Raw genomic sequence first — 17,700 nt, forward strand, 5'->3', positions numbered from 1 at the left:
CATCTTCTGCAGTTTAAAAGTTAAAAAAAATGCCTGGCTGATTTTTAATTAATTTAAGGAATTTTGACTGGAACCGTATGATAATGCACGGCATGCTCAGTAAGAAACAACTGTCAGTGTTCTAAAAGCCAGACTCACAGCTGCTGGGCTTGGCTAATCAGGGGGCCACACCCACACCAGACTTTGATTTCACATGAGACAGTCATGGCTTCCCTCAGAGAATCCTGGGAAGTGTAGTTTGTGAAGGGTGCTGAGAGGAGACTAACAGAGCTCAGAGGAGACTGACAGTGCTCAGAGGCACATGTTACCAAATTCTTCCAAGCTGCACAGGAAGTGGATTGGACTGTGAAAGACCAACCCAAATTGTGTTTGCATTTTGACAAATTTGTAAGGCAGTCCAATATCTCAGAGAAGAGATCAGGTCTCCTGCTCCCCTGGTGCATTCACTATAGCTGCCCAATTCCCCTGCTTTTTAAAGTTTGATAGAAATATCTGTGGGCTATAGGTACATTCTTAAACTGCAAGGTTTTTGCCTATTAGTGAATACTCTATTGAGGGGCATCACGTGGACACATGCATACTAGCCCTAAGTGATTTTTTAAAAGTGGATTCATGAAAAGTGTTTAGCATCCATTTACAAGAATGCTCTGCACCGCAACATGACTCTCCAAGTGTCTGACAGTAATATGTATTTTATTGAGAAATATGGAAAACAGAAAGACAGGGCACTGGGGGCATGGCTAGGCGAGTTGTGAAATGGCTGCTTATGCTCCATTCCCCTTCGGTCGAACAGACTCCAACTACAGCTGCAACTGGAATTTAAACTGAACAACAAAGGTAATCCTGCTTCAGAGGGAATGCTTGCCAGTTTTAATAAGGGAAAAGAGGGCAATTTGACAGAATATTTTAAACAGACAGACACGAAGGGCCCTAGTGTGGCAGAGAGCTGTTGCTAGTTGGGCGGTATATAAGCTTAATTAAATAATAATAATAATAATAATAAATAATAAAGAGACAACTGACAGATAAAATGGTGCCTGGATCACAAAAAGTTTCCAAAACACCCCCCGTGGAGACTATTCCTGTGGCAGCCACATGGAAAGAAGAATTATCAAAACAACTTCAGGCATTTCAATTAGAAATGACAACAAAATGGAACACTTCACTACAACCTTTAGAGAGTAAGATTGCAGACCTTACCACATGTATAGATGACATTGTGCAATTTACTTCTGAAGCACTAGAGTTGGGGCTGACAAATGCAGAGGAGATACTGCTACTCCATCATGAAAATAAAATAATTAAGAATAAGCTTGAGGACATTGAAAATCGAACATGAAATATGAACACTCCATTTCATGGGATAAGAGAAGGTGCAGAAGATGACTCAACATCAATGGCTGCTTTTCTTGCAATATGGTTAAATTTCTTACAGTCAAACATAGCCTTGTCCTCCAAAGATTTTGAAAGAGTTCATAAAGCTTTAGCAGCAAAACCTAATGATAAAGCTCCCTCAAGGAACATTGTTGCTTACTTCTCAGAATTCCCTCAAACAGAAGAACTGATGGCCAGCTTACGAAAAGTGAAGGAGGTGTGATTCGAAGGAAAACTGGCACTTCAGGACTTGTCCCAGGACATTACAAAAGTGGAGATCCTTCAAACTGATCACTACTCTCTTGCAAAAGGCGGCAATCAAATACCGCTGGGGCTTCCCTTTTCAGCTTATCGTTTCAAGGAATGGAGGCTTGTTGACAACAAGCACTATATAGGAAGCCCTATCTCTGTTAAATGCATGTAATTTGGAACCTTCTGAAGAACTTGAGAAGGACAATATGGAGGAAGAGGAAGAAGATATTCAGCAAGAGCAGAACTTGAGCTAGGAACACAGACATGGAGGCTGAAGTCTCCACAACCACTCCACTCCTTTGGAATTCGCAGTCAATTGTGAAGTAGCGGAACGACTGCCCAGACCAGGTTCCTTGAAGTCCAGATAAATTGCTTGACTGAGCAGAGTATAGAATATCAGCACTACCTTTGTATGATTGTCTTGAAAATTCTCTAGTTAGGGGGGTCTGTAATACTGATCGTATATCTTGCATATCTAAGTGGGGGGGTGTAGTTGCCCGAAGGAGTAATTCCCACATTAAAAAAATATTCTTCTTGAAATGATCCTGGAGGAGAATGGAATAGAGGTGACAGTGGATTTTTTATTATTTTTATTATTATACATCTCAATCTTATTTGGTGACCTTTCCCTCAAAATTTTCTGTGTTATACACAGAGGCTTATGTCCCATTTGTATGCCGGGTTGCATAGATGTGGATCCAGTGAAATTAACAGAATCCACATGGTCAGGCTGTTTTTTGTGCCAATTGTAAATAATAAGCCTTCTTTCACACTGGTGGAGTCAAGTTGTCCACGGTTTGGACAGGTTCTGTTGGTTACATTAGTTGAGGACAGATTAAGGTAGGTAGGGGACAAGGAGGACAACGTGGTTCATAAGCTGCTAAAGGTTGGTTGTATCAGGATGTTTTACAAGGGAGACTAAAACACTGATCCTGTTAACAGGAAGTGAAGGTAGTAACTCTTAATGTAAAGGGGTTGGGGGATAACATAAAAAGACAGCGGATGACTACATATATTCACTAATAGGCAAAAAACCTTGCAGTTTAAGAACATACCTATAGCCCACAGGTATTTCTATCCAACTTTAAAAAGCAGGGAAATTGGGCAGCTATAGTGAATGCACCAGGGGAGCAGGAGACCTGACCTTCTCTCTGAGATATTGGACTGCCCTACAAATCTGTCAAAATGCAAACACAATTTGAGTTGGTCTTTCACAATCCAATCCACTTCCTGTGTAGCTTGGAAGAATTTTGTAACATGCGCCTCAGAGCATATGGTGAGTGGTGGCAACACCTACCATCTCCAAAGATGGAGAATTATATTTTTGTATGTTTGTTGGTGTTCTTACTTTGCTTCTTTCCTGTGTTACTAATGTTTCTACAGAGAATCTAATCTAGAAAATTTTATTTCTCTCATTTTTCATACTAGAACATAAGAACATAAGAAGAGCCTGCTGGATCAGGCCAGTGGCCCATCTAGTCCAGTATCCTGTTCTCACAGTGGCCAACCAGGTGCCTGGGGGAAGCCCGCAAGCAGGACCCGAGTGCAAGAACACTCTCCCCTCCTGAGGCTTCCGGCAACTGGTTTTCAGAAGCATGCTGCCTCTGACTAGGGTGGCAGAGCACAGCCATCACGGCTAGTAGCCATTGATAGCCCTGTCCTCCATGAATTTGTCTAATCTTCTTTTAAAGCCATCCAAGCTGGTGGCCATTACTGCATCTTGTGGGAGCAAATTCCATAGTTTAACTATGCGCTGAGTAAAGAAGTACTTCCTTTTGTCTGTCCTGAATCTTCCAACGTTCAGCTTCTTTGAATGTCCACGAGTTCTAGTATTATGAGAGAGGGAGAAGAACTTTTCTCTATCCACTTTCTCAATGCCATGCATAATTTTATACACTTCTATCATGTCTCCTCTGACCCGCCTTTTCTCTAAACTAAAAAGCCCCAAATGCTGCAACCTTTCCTCGTAAGGGAGTCGCTCCATCCCCTTGATCATTCTGGTTGCCCTCTTCTGAACCTTTTCCAACTCTATAATATCCTTTTTGAGATGAGGCGACCAGAACTGTACACAGTATTCCAAATGCGGCCGCACCATAGATTTATACAATGGCATTATGATATCGGCTGTTTTATTTTCAATACCTTTCCTAATTATCGCTAGCATGGAATTTGCCTTTTTCACAGCTGCCGCACACTGGGTTGACATTTTCATCGTGCTGTCCACTACAACCCCGAGGTCTCTCTCCTGGTCGGTCACCGCCAGTTCAGACCCCATGAGCGTATATGTGAAATTAAGTTTTTTTGCTCCAATATGCATAATTTTACACTTGTTTATATTGAATTGCATTTGCCATTTTTCTGCCCATTCACTCAGTTTGGAGAGGTCTTTTTGGAGCTCTTCGCAATCCCTTTTTGTTTTAACAACCCTGAACAATTTAGTGTCGTCAGCAAACTTGGCCACTTCAGTGCTCACTCCTAATTCTAGGTCATTAATGAACAAGTTGAAAAGTACAGGTCCCAATACCGATCCTTGAGGGACTCCACTTTCTACAGCCCTCCATTGGGAGAACTGTCCGTTTATTCCTACTCTCTGCTTTCTGCTTCTTCACCAATTTCTTATCCACAAGAGGACCTCTCCTCTTATTCCAGGACTGCTAAGCTTCCTCAGAAGCCTTTGGTGAGGTACCTTGTCCAACGCTTTTTGAAAGTCTAAGTACACTATGTCCACTGGATCACCTCTATCTATATGCTTGTTGACACTCTCAAAAAATTCTAATAGGTTACTGAGACAGGACTTTCCCTTGCAGAAGCCATGCTGGCTCTGCTTCAGCAAGGCTTGTTCTTCTATGTGCTTAGTTAATCTAGCTTTAATAATACTTTCTACCAGTTTTCCAGGGACAGAAGTTAAGCTAACTGGCCTGTAATTTCCGGGATCCCCTCTGGATCCCTTTTTGAATATTGGCGTTACATTTGCCACTTTCCAGTCCTCAGGCACGGAGGAGGACCCAAGGGACAAGTTACATATTTTAGTTAGCAGATCAGCAATTTCACCTTTGAGTTCTTTGGGAACTCTCGGGTGGATGCCATCCGGGCCCGGTGATTTGTCAGTTTTTATATTCTCCATTAAGCTTAGAACTTCCTCTCTCGTTACCACTATTTGTCTCATTTCCTCAGAATCCCTTCCTGCAAATGTTAGTTCAGGTTCAGGGATCTGCCCTATATCTTCCACTGTGAAGACAGATGCAAAGAATTCATTTAGCTTCTCTGCAATCTCCTTATCGTTCTTTAGTACACCTTTGACTCCCTTATCATCCAAGGGTCCAATCGCCTCCCTAGATGGTCTCCTGCTTTGAATGTATTGATAGAATTTTTTGTTGTTGGTTTTTATGTTCTTAGCAATGTGCTCCTCAAATTCTTTTTTAGCATCCCTTATTGTCTTCTTGCATTTCTTTTGCCAGAGTTTGTGTTCTTTTTTATTTTCTTCATTTGGACAAGACTTCCATTTTCTAAAGGAAGACTTTTTGCCTCTAAGAGCTTCCTTGACTTTGCTCGTTAACCATGCTGGCATCTTCTTGGCCCTGGCGGTACCTTTTCTGATCTGCGGTATGCACTCCAGTTGAGCTTCTCATATAGTGTTTTTAAACAACTTCCAAGCATTTTCGAGTGATGTGACCCTCTGGACTTTGTTTTTCAGCTTTCTTTTTACCAATCCCCTCATTTTTGTGAAGTTTCCTCTTTTGATGTCAAATGTGACCGTGTTGGATTTTCTTGGCAATTGGCCAGTTACATGTATGTTAAATTTAATAGCACTGTGGTCACTGCTCCCAATCGGTTCAACAACACTTACATCTCGCACCAGGTCCCAGTCCCCACTGAGGATTAAGTCCAGGGTTGCCGTCCCTCTGGTCAGTTCCATGACCAACTGGTCTAGGGAATAGTCATTTAGAATATCTAGAAACTTTGCTTCTTTGTCATGACTGGAACACATATGCAGCCAGTCTATGTCCGGTTAGTTGAAGTCACCCATTACTACCACATTTTCTAGTTTGGATGCTTCCTCAATTTCATATTTCATCTCAAGGTCTCCCTGAGCATTTTGATCAGGGGAACGATAGATCGTTCCCAGTATTAAGTCCCTCCTGGGGCATGGTATCACCACCCACAACAATTCTGTGGAGGAGTCTGCCTCTTTTGGGGTTTCGAGCTTGCTGGATTCAATGCCTTCTTTCACGTATAGAGCGACTCCGCCACCAATACGTCCTTCCCTGTCCTTCCGATATAGTTTATATCCAGGGATAACCGTATCCCACTGGTTTTCTCCATTCCACCAGGTCTCTGTTATGCTCACTATATAAATGCTCTCCTCTAAGACCAAGCACTCCAGTTCTCCCATCTTGGTTCGCAGGCTCCTAGCATTAGCATACAGGCACTTGTAAGCAGTGTCTCTCTTCAAGTGTCTTTGGCACTTGTGGTTAGGCCTGTGGTAATTTTGCTCTTCTGAATTTATATCCTGTGCCCCTGCTTTCACAATGCCTACTTCTAGGCCTACCCCTTTTAAAATTTCATCATTTCTTTGGTTTTTATCCCAGGGGGGAGGTTTATTCCGAACCGGACCTTTCTCAGCTCCTGTCAGGTTTCCCCCGTCAGTCAGTTTAAAAGCTGCTCTGCCACCTTTTTAATTTTAAGTGCCAGCAGTCTGGTTCCATTCTGGTTCAAGTAGAGCCCGTCCCTTTTGTACTGGCCCGGCTTGTCCCAAAATGTTCCCCAGTGCCTAACAAATCCAAACCCTTCCACCCGACACCATCGTCTCATCCACGCATTGAGACTGCGAAGCTGGGCCTGTCTGGCTGGTCCTGCGCATGGAACTGGTAGCATTTCAGAGAAAGCCACCTTGGAGGTCCTGGCTTTCAGCATCCTACCTAGCAACCTAAATTTTGCTTCCAGGACCTCACGACTGCATTTCCCCATGTTGTTGGTGCCAACGTGCACCACGACCACTGACTCCTTCCCAGCACTGTCTACCAAACTATCTAAACGACGGGCGATATCCGCAACCTTCGCACCAGGCAGGCAAAACACCTTGCGGTCTACACGCCCATCACACACCCCACTGTCTATGTTCCTAATGATCGAATCACCCACTACAAGGATCCCTCCACCCCCTGGAGATATATCCTCGGCACGAGAGGATAGCTGCTCATCCCCCAAGGAATGGGTCCCTTCTAAGGGATCGTTTCCCTCTTCCTCAGCTGGATGCTCTCCTTCCCCGAGACCATCGTTGTCCATGATAGCAGGAGAGCTATCATCGTTGGAGTGGGACACAGCTATAACGTCCCTGAAGGCCTCCTCCACACACCTCTCTGCCTCTCTCAGATTTTCCAGGTCCGCCACCTTGGCCTCAAGGAAATGAAGTCATTCCCGGAGAGCCAGGAGCTCATTGCACCGAGAGCACACCCACGACTTCTGTCCAACAGGCAGATAGTCGTACATGCTGCAGGCGGTGCAAAACACTGGAAAGCCCCCACACCCCTGCTGGCTTCTTACCTGCATAGTTTTGTTTAAGGTTTATTACGTCAATGGGTTGGAGACTGCGGTTTAGTTGAGGTCAGGGAACAGACGGGCAGAGTGGGGGGCCATAGCCTCCTCGCCCTGCTGCCGAACTCGCTCTACTGCTTAACTCGCCTTGATGCTTTGTCAGCTGGGGCCTTGACTCCTCATCAGCTGGGGCTCCCTCTAGCTCGTGGAGCAGGCTCCCTCGCTAGGGTGCTCTGACTTTATATGTGTGGCTGGTTCCTCCCAGCTCCTGCTGCCAGCCAATGATGTGTTACTTGAGGCTGATGACTATCAGCTGGGGCTTAACTCTTTAGTATTCTCTCAGGCTTCCTTCCTGAGCGAGGGGCGGGGCTGTTCAAGCTTTTGGCTGCTTTTAATCTCAGCAAGGGGCTGCGCCTTCCAGGCAAGTCTTTTGTGTTTGTTGTTTTCCCACCTAGAACAGCCTGACCTTTCTTTAACCTAGGGAAACAGAGCTTGTGGTCGTGTTTCAGGAAGGCTGAAGCTGCCCTTTTTAGCAAGGACTGAGCTGACTCTCTCCCTGTATGTATCGGTGGAGTTTCCTTTTCCCCCTTCTCTCCGACTGGAATTTAGCCTTGTTTACAGTGTCCCCTGAAGCTTTCCTGCTAGGGTGGTGTTGAAAACTAGCTTTCTATACGCTTCCTTCTTCTAGGATCTGTCTCCTAAGATATAGGTTCTTTCAGGATTTGGCTCCTAGCTCAGGGTGACCTTGGGCTGCCCTTATTAGTTATTGCTCTGAGCTGTTTTACTTCAATTAAATAATGGAATAAATGGGAGCTACTTACCCTCTTTTTGCTCTGCTGCTTAACTCGCCTTGATGCTTTGTCAGCTGGGGCCTTGATGCCTCGTCAGCTGGGGCTCCCTCTAGCTTGTGGAGCAGGCTCCCTCGCTAGGGTGCTCTGACTTTATATGTGTGGCTGGTTCCTCCCAGCTACTGCTGCCAGCCAATGATGTGTTACTTGAGGCTGATGGCTATCAGCTGGGGCTTAACTCTTTAGTATTCTCTCAGGCTTCCTTCCTGAGCGAGGGGCGGGGCTGTTTAAGCTTTTGGCTGCTTTTAATCTCAGCAAGGGGCTGCACCTTCCAGGCAAGTCTTTTGTGTTTGTTGTTTTTCCACCTAGAACAGCCTGACCTTTCTTTAACCTAGGGAAACAGAGCTTGTGGTTGTGTTTCAGGAAGGTTGAAGCTGCCCTTTTTAGCAAGGACTGAGTTGACTCTCTCCCTGTATGTATCGGTGGAGTTTCCTTTTCCCCCTTCTCTCCGACTGGAATTTAGCCTTGTTTACAGTGTCCCCTGAAGCTTTCCTGCTAGGGTGGTGTTGAAAACTAGCTTTCTATACGCTTCCTTCTTCTAGGATCTGTCTCCTAAGATATAGGTTCTTTCAGGATTTGGCTCCTAACTCAGGGTGACATTGGGCTGCCCTTATTAGTTATTGCTCTGAGCTGTTTTACTTCAATTAAATAATGGAATAAATGGGAGCTACTTACCTGTGTCAAATTTATTTTTATTAATTTCAAAGCCTTTTTATTGGTCAGTGTCATATGATGGTGAAGACAGCCTTTTCTGTTTCAAATGGAAGGTTATGTTCTATTTCTATTTTGGGTGCGTTAACAGTTGAATCTGAAACTGCAGTTTGATGTAGAATCAGACTGATTACAATATGTTGCTACTTCAGCAATGACTCTAGCTGTTGCTATGTTTAAACCATTGCATTTAAGGCAAGGTGGGCATGGTCAGTTGAAAACATAGAGCACACCTAGAATTTTGCTAGAATATATTTCACCTCCCACTGTTTTATCTTGTGCAAATTGGGACACTCCTCATGTCCACTGGAGACTATTCTGCAGAAGTCAGTGCCATTATTCCACAATTATTTTTGGAGTTGCTGTACATATATTCACAGAAATAGAAACAAAAGAAAATGATTTCCTATAGGAAACATCACTAAAATTGCAAAGTAAATCAGACATATTTAAAGTGACCATCTGAACTATAGCAACTGTCTTAATAATGTTGCTTCCTCCCTGCTAAAACAAGATCTGAACAGCATGATCAGCACATGACTTCTTTCTATCATTTGGGCTGATTGCAGGTGTTACCAAATTTTTCCAAGCTACACAGCAAGTGGATTGGACTGTGAAAGACCAACTCAAATTGTGTTTGCATTTTGACCAATTTGTAGGGCAGTACAATATCTCAGAGAGGAGGTCAGGTCTCCTGCTCCCCTAGTGCATTCACTATAGCTGTCCAATTTCCTGCTTTTTAAAGTTTGACAGAAATATCTGTGGGCTATAGGTATGTTCTAAAACCACAAGGTTTTTTGTCTATTAGTGAATTTCTCTGCTTTTTAATCTGGGAGGTAAGAAATGGGATCCTGTGCAAGTTTGCTGAGAATGGATTGATCATCTGCATGCTTATTGAGTTCAGTGGGATTTACTCCCCTGCAATCATGCTCAGGATAGGTGAAACTGACCACAGGGGATGGGGAGGGGAGAAGGAGCGAGAGAGGGGAGGAAGGGCAGAGGGGAGGAGGGAGATGGGAGCAGGCAGGAGGGGGAGGAGAAGGACAGGTTTGATCATTTGCATGTCTATTGAGTTCAGTGGGATTCACTCCCGTGCAATCATGCTTAGGATAAGTAAAACTGACTGGGGGAGAGGGAGGGTTGGAGTGGGCAAGGGAGGAGGGAAGGAGGAAGGGAGAGGAGAAGGGAAAGAGGGAAAAGGCAGGTCTGATCATTTGCATGTATATTGAGTTCAATGGTATTTACTCCTATGCAATCATGGTTAGGAGAGGTAAAATTGACCATGGGGGAGGAGGAGGGGGAAGGGGAAGTGGAAGGAGCAGATTGGTGGGAGCAAAGGAAGGGGGAGGGGAGGGGAGGGCAGGTTTGATCATTTGCATGCTTATAGAGTTCAATGGTATCCCATGTAATCATGCTTAAGATAGGTAAAACTGACCATGGGGAGGAGGAAGGGGAGGAGGGGGAAGGGGAATGAGGGGATTGGAAGGGGATGGGGATGAATAGCGAGGGGCAAAGAAAGGGGGAGGGAAGGGGCAAGAGGGAGGGATAGGAGGAAGGAGAAGGGAGAATGGGTTTGATCATTTGCATACTTTTTGAGTTCAATGGGATTTATTTCTGTGCAATCATGTTTGAAAATGGAAATAGACTGCCTTCAAATCGATCCCAACTTATGGCGACCCTATGAATAGGGTTTTCATGGTAAACGGTATTCAGAGGGGTTTTTACCATTGCCTTCCTCTGAGGCTGAGAGGCAGTGACTGGCCCAAGGCCACCCAGTGAGCTTCATGGCTGTGTCGGGATTCAAACCCTGGTCTCCCAGGTCATAGTCCAACACTGACCTGGAGGAGGGGCAGGGAGGGTAGGAGAAGGGGGAGGGGAGGAGATTAGGTGGGTGAGCACTGGGCAGAGAGGAAGCCCCTTAGCTTTCCAAAAGGAAAAGATGGTGAGCAGTATAATTGCTTTTCAGCTTTCCCCCCACCTTTTTATTCTACAGCAGGCACATGTAACCACCCACCCAAATTTAAACCAAAGCTGTCCCTGGCCACATCTATACCAGGCCTTTGTTTCTCTTTAGACAGTCATGGCTTCTCTCAAAGAATCCTGGGAAGTGTAGTTAGTGAAGGATGCTGAGAGTTGCTAGGAGACGCTCTGTTCCTCTCACAGACCTTCAATCAGAGTGGCTGACTGTTAAACCAGTCTGGCCACCGCAGCTCTCTCAGTGGAATAGGAGTCTCCTTTCAGCAGGCATCTGATCAGTTATCCAAACACAGGAACCACCAACTCACAGCACCTCCATCTTACTAGGATTCAGTCACTATATTGGCCTTCATCCAGATCACCACTGAGTCCAGGCAGCGGTCAAGGGCTTGCACAGCCTCTCCCAATTCATATGTTACAGAGAAATAGAGCTGCATATCATCAGCATACTGCTGGCACCTCACCCCAAATCTCCTTTTTTTATATATATATAATAATTTTTTAGTATTCAAATTTTTATAAAAACAAATACAAATACAACAAAAACAATACAACAGAAAAAATAAAAAATAAAAAGAAAAACTTGACTTCCGATTTGTTACAGATCAGCTATAAGTATATAATATATATCAAACCTGTCTCCAAGAACATACGAAATTCACTTTTTTCCAAAGTCTATCTTAATTAATCGTCAAATCCCATTATCATCATTTCATTTTTTTCTTTCAACAAAAAGTCCAAAAGAGGCTTCCATTCCTTAAGAAATGTATCTGTCGTTTTTTCTCTAATAAGACATGTCAATTTGTCCATCTCAACTAAGTCCATTAATTTCAATAGCCATTCTTCCATTGTTGGTATCGATTCCATTTTCCACTTTTGTGCATATAGTAATCTTGCTGCCGTGATCATATATAATATTATTCTTCCATATTTCTTTTCCTTTTGTTTATCCATAAAACCCAATAAAAAAAATTCTGGTTTTGACTGAATATTTATCTTTAAGATTTTTTGCATCATCCTACCTATCTGTGCCCAAAATAATTTTGCCTGTTTACACAACCACCACATATGATAAAAAGATCCTTCTTGTTGTTTACATTTCCAACATACATTAGAAACATTACTATACATTTTTGACAACTTTTCTGGAGTCATATACCAACGATACATCATTTTATAAAAATTTTCTTTAAGATTATAGCATAATGTAAATTTCAAACCTTTTTTCCACATATTTTCCCATTGATTCATTTGTATATTATAACCAAAAAATTTTGCCCACTTAACCATACACTCTTTTACTTGTTCTTCTTCCATGTCCATTTTTAATAAAAATTTATACATTTTTGCAATTATGCATTCATCATTTGTACACAAACCTATTTCAAAATCAGATTTATTTATTTCAAACCCATACATTTTCTTGTCCATTTTAAATCTTTCTAACAATTGTAAATAGGCAAACCATTGTGAACTATATCCTTCCTTTATTAGTTGTTCTCTCTCTTTCATTATATATTCACCATGCACATTTTCTAATAGTTCTTGGTAAGTTAACCATTTCTCTTTTCCAGCCATTTCTCTTCTATAAAATGCTTCTTGACTTGAAACACATAGTGGTATTTTTGAAAAAAAACTTGTTTTGTATTTATTCCATATATTCAACAAAGGACATCTTATAAAATGATTATTAAAATCCACATTAACTTTTACTTTATCATACCATAGATATCCATGCCATCCCCACTTCAGGTTGTGACCCTCCAAATCCAATAATCTTTTATTCCTCAATAGAATCCATTCCTTTATCCAGACTAAGCAACAAGCAGCAAAATAAAGTCTCAAATTTGGTAATCTCAGCCCTCCTCTTTCTTTGGCGTCTTGTAATAATTTAAATTTAACTCTTGGTTTTTTCCCCTGCCAAACAAATTTAGAAATATATTTTTGCCATTGTTTGAAAGGTAGATCAGAGGATATGACAGGTATTGTTTGAAGTAGAAACATCATTCTCGGCAATACATTCATCTTTATTACAGATATTCTACCCATTAATGACAACTGTAATTTATCCCATTTTAACAAATCTTTCTTAATCTCTGTCCATAGTTTTTCATAATTATTATGAAACAACTTTGAATTTTTATTTGTCATAATGATACCTAAATATTTCACCTTTTCTTCTATTTTAAAATCTATCTTCTCCATTAACTCTTTTTGATCTCTTAAAGATAAATTTTTCACCAGCATCTTCGTTTTTTGATTATTGATCTTAAATCCTGCTAATGGTCCAAATTCTTCTAATTTATCCATCAATACTTTGATTCCTTCCAAGGGATTTTCTAATACAATTATCAAGTCATCAGCAAATGCTCTCAATTTATATTCCTCTTTTTTTATCTTTATTCCTGAAATCCTTTTGTCTTCCCTTATGTCTCTAAGCAGCACTTCTAAAACCAGAATAAATAGAAGGGGGGACAATGGACATCCCTGTCTTGTACCCTTTTGTATTTCACATGAGTCCGTTAAATCCCCATTGACAATTATCTGTGCCTTCTGTGATGTATAAATCGATCTGATCCATTTTATAAAATTATCTCCAAAGTCCATTTGCTCTAGAACCTTAAACATAAATTTCCAATTCAAATTATCAAATGCTTTCTCAGCATCCAAGAAAATCAAAGCAGCTTGTATGTCATTTCGTTGTTCTAGATATTCCAACACATTCAAAACATTCCTGACGTTATCACATAATTGTCTTTTAGGTAAAAACCCCGCTTGATCTTCCTGAATAAATTGTTGCAATATTATTTTCATTCTTTCAGCCAAAATCATTGTAAAAATTTATAGTCATTATTCAGTAAAGATATTGGCCGATAATTTTTTGTTTTAGTTAAATCCTGCTCCTCTTTAGGTATTAATGTTATATTGGCATTTTTCCAACTATCCGGTATCTTCCCCTCTTGTAAAATAGAATTCATTGTATACTGTAAAGGTAGTAAAAGTTCCTTCTCCAAGCATTTGTAATACATTGCTGATAGTCCATCCGGTCCTGGCGCCTTTCCTAATTTAATTTTACTTATAGCCTCAGATATTTCTCTTGACGTAATAGGACCATTAATAGCTTGTCTCTCAAGATCTGTAATTTTGGGCAAATTCTGTTTGGATATATACTCTTCTATTTTTTCTGAGGGAATTTCCTGACACTTGTACAAAGTTGAATAATATTGATGGAAAACCCTTTGGATTTTTAAATTGTCTGTCAACATCTCATCTCCTTCTTGTATCTTTAAAATAAGATTTTTTTGTTCTTTTCTTAATTTATATGCTAGCAATTTCCCCGGTTTATTTGCAAATTCAAAAGTCCTTTGTTTAGCAAAATTTAATTTCCTTTCAATTTCTCTAACTGTCAACATTGACACTTGTTTCTGTAACATTTTAATTTGATTTACAGTAGAAGCTTTAGTTGGATTCTTTTTCAATTCTTCCTCTTTTTGTTTTATTTCTTCCAATATCAATTGCATTTTCTGTTGTTTCTTCTTTTTTAATTCAGAATTACATTTAATAAAATATCCCCTCATAAATGCTTTACTTGTATCCCAAACAATATTTTCATCTGTTCCTTTATGTAAATTGTGTTCAAAAAACTCTTTTAATTTCTTCTTACATTCCTGCACTATTTTATCATTCTGTAATAAAGATTCATTTAGTCTCCATCTAAATCCAAGATTTTTTTTTTAAAGTCAATATCACTGGATTATGATCCGAAAAGGTTTTTGGTAACACATCCATCTTGGAAATATCTTTCACTAAATTTTTAGACATCCAAATCATATCAATCCTCGAAAATGTTTTATGTCTTTCTGAAAAGTAAGTAAATTCCTTTGCATTGTCATTTATATATCTTCAAGCATCCACCAATTCTAAATTTTCCATCAATTCGAAACAGATCTTCGGCAATTTGCCCTGTGTCTCTTTAATATTTTTCTCAGAAAGTCTATCCATTTTTGGTGAAATTACCCCATTCCAATCACCCATGACACACCAATGATCATATGCAAACTCTGATAGTTTTTCCATAAGTCCAGTATAAAACCTTGTTTTATCTTCATTAGGAGCATAAATGCCCACTATCAAAATTTTTGTACCCTGAATGGTGATTTCAACTCCCACAAATCTGCCACTATCATCCAATAATATCAATTTAGGAGACAATTGTGAATTAATATAAAGAACCACACCATTTTTTTTTGAATCCTGCCGAAATAAATTCTTCACCAAATTTTTACAAATTAAATATTTAGAATCTTTCTTCTTAATATGAGTTTCTTGTAAACAAATTATATCCAATTTTAATTTTTTCAAATAATGAAATACTTTCTTTCTCTTCTGCGATGAATTAGCTCCATTTATATTCCAAGTTAGATATTTGTAATCCATTTTTAAGCATGTATTTTAGAAAAGTCTGTGCCTGTTGCTCCCTTTGATCCATCATCATCCTTTTCTTCCTCTACCTGTTTCTGTTGACTTTGTTTCCCAGGAATTATATCCATATCTTTGAGTTTATCTTCTTCCATGTCTTTTGAAGCTTTTCTCAAGAAATCCCTTGCTTTTTGAACAGTATTTAATCGATACTTCTGTTGTCTAAATGTAAAAATCACTCCCTCTGGAACATCCCATCTAAATTGAATTTTACATTGTTTAAGTTTTTCTGTGAAGAAAGCGTAATCTTTTCTCTTACGTAGAAGCCTAACAGGAATTTCCTTCATCACCTGTATTTCTTTACCGTCAATTTTGAAGACATTGTTAAAATGATGTTGCAAAACCATATCTCTGGTCCTCTTTTTTAAAAAATAAACAAGAACATCTCTTGGGATTTTTTTTATTGTTGCATATCTGGAATTAATTCTATAAACTTTGTCTATTTCAAATTCCATCCAATCTTCGTTCCTGTCGAAGGATTTTGCCAAAACATTAACAATTTTCTCTCTGATATCTTCACCTGTTTCCTCAGGAATTGCGCAGAATCTCAAGCAATGTTCTTTATCTCTAAGTTCCATAACAGCAATATAGTCCAAATTTTTTCCAATTCCATATTTGTAATATCTATTCTATTCTCTAAGGTTTGCACCTTATCTTTATTTTTTACATCCTGTGTTAATTGCCCAATGTTATTTTTAATCTCACCCACTTCTGTTTTAATATGATCTTGTAAATCTTTAAAATCCTTTTTCATATTGCAAAATTCATCTTTAAGTTGTTGTCTGTCCTGTTTCATCTCTTGTTTCAACTCTTGTTTAAAATCACTAAATCCCTCCATAATTTTCTGGAACATGTCCATCCCTTCCTGTGTATCAATTGAAACTCTTCGCTCCAAAACTTTGGCTGTTTTCCTCGTTGTCATTCTTGGGGGAAAAAAAAACCTTTTCTATTATTAGCCAATGTAGAGGCAAACAGTTTCTTTTCTCCCAGCAACAAAAAAGTTAATATTCCAGGCCTGTTTAACCAACACAGTTCTTATCTCCAGCACATTCAGGAATGTAAAACAAATCCAGTTCTCAGCATCCAGCAGTTAGTAAGATACACGAACAGCAGATTCGTTCAAAAAAATTTTTTTTAATCCAAAATAAAAAAAAATATTCTCAGATATATTTCCTTCAAATAATCAAATCATCTTATCTAATAAGTTGCCTCTTATCCGTTTAATCTTTGTAATTCCAGCTTTAAGCCAGCTTTTTGTCATAAAAAATAAAGCAGGTTCTTTGAATTGCTCCCTTCTTCCTTAGCTTTGTATAATAGTGTACTTAGACTTTCAAAAAGCGTTTGACAAGGTACCTCACCAAAGGCTTCTGAGGAAGCTTAGCAGTCATGGAATAAGAGGAGAGGTCCTCTTGTGGATAAGGAATTGGTTAAGAAGCAGAAAGCAGAGAGTAGGAATAAACGGACAGTTCTCCCAATGGAGGGCTGTAGAAAGTGGAGTCCCTCAAGGATCAGTATTGGGACCTGTACTTTTCAACTTGTTCATTAATGACCTAGAATTAGGAGTGAGCAGTGAAGTGGCCAAGTTTGCTGATGACACTAAATTGTTCAGGGTTGTTAAAACAAAAAGGGATTGCGAAGAGCTCCAAAAAGACCTCTCCAAACTGAGTAAATGGGCAGAAAAATGGCAAATGCAATTCAATATAAACAAGTGTAAAATTATGCATATTGGAGCAAAAAATCTTAATTTCACATATACGCTCATGGGGTCTGAACTGGCGGTGACCGACCAGGAGAGAGACCTCGGGGTTGTAGTGGACAGCACGATGAAAATGTCGACCCAGTGTGCGGCAGCTGTGAAAAAGGCAAATTCCATGCTAGCAATAATTAGGAAAGGTATTGAAAATAAAACAGCCGATATCATAATGCCGTTGTATAAATCTATGGTGCGGCCGCATTTGGAATACTGTGTACTGTTCTGGTCGCCTCATCTCAAAAAGGATATTATAGAGTTGGAAAAGGTTCAGAAGAAGGCAACCAGAATGATCAAGGGGATGGAGCGACTCCCTTATGAGGAAAGGTTGCAGCATTTGGGGCTTTTTAGTTTAGAGAAAAGGCGGGTCAGAGGAGACATGATAGAAGTGTATAAAATTATGCATGGCATTGAGAAAGTGGATAGAGAAAAGTTCTTCTCCCTCTCTCATAATACTAGAACTCATGGACATTCAAAGAAGCTGAACGTTGGAAGATTCAGGACAGACAAAAGGAAGTACTTCTTTACTCAGCGCATAGTTAAACTATGGAATTTGCTCCCACAAGATGCAGTAATGGCCACCAGCTTGGATGGCTTTAAAAGAAGATTAGACAAATTCATGGAGGACAGGGCTATCAATGGCTACTAGCCGTGATGGCTGTGCTCTGCCACCCTAGTCAGAGGCAGCATGCTTCTGAAAACCAGTTGCCAGAAGCCTCAGGAGGGGAGCGTTTTCTTGCACTCGGGTCCTGCTTGCGGGCTTCCCCCAGGCAC

Source organism: Rhineura floridana, chromosome 7 (genome assembly GCF_030035675.1).
Source record: "Rhineura floridana isolate rRhiFlo1 chromosome 7, rRhiFlo1.hap2, whole genome shotgun sequence".
Lineage (NCBI taxonomy): Eukaryota > Metazoa > Chordata > Lepidosauria > Squamata > Rhineuridae > Rhineura > Rhineura floridana.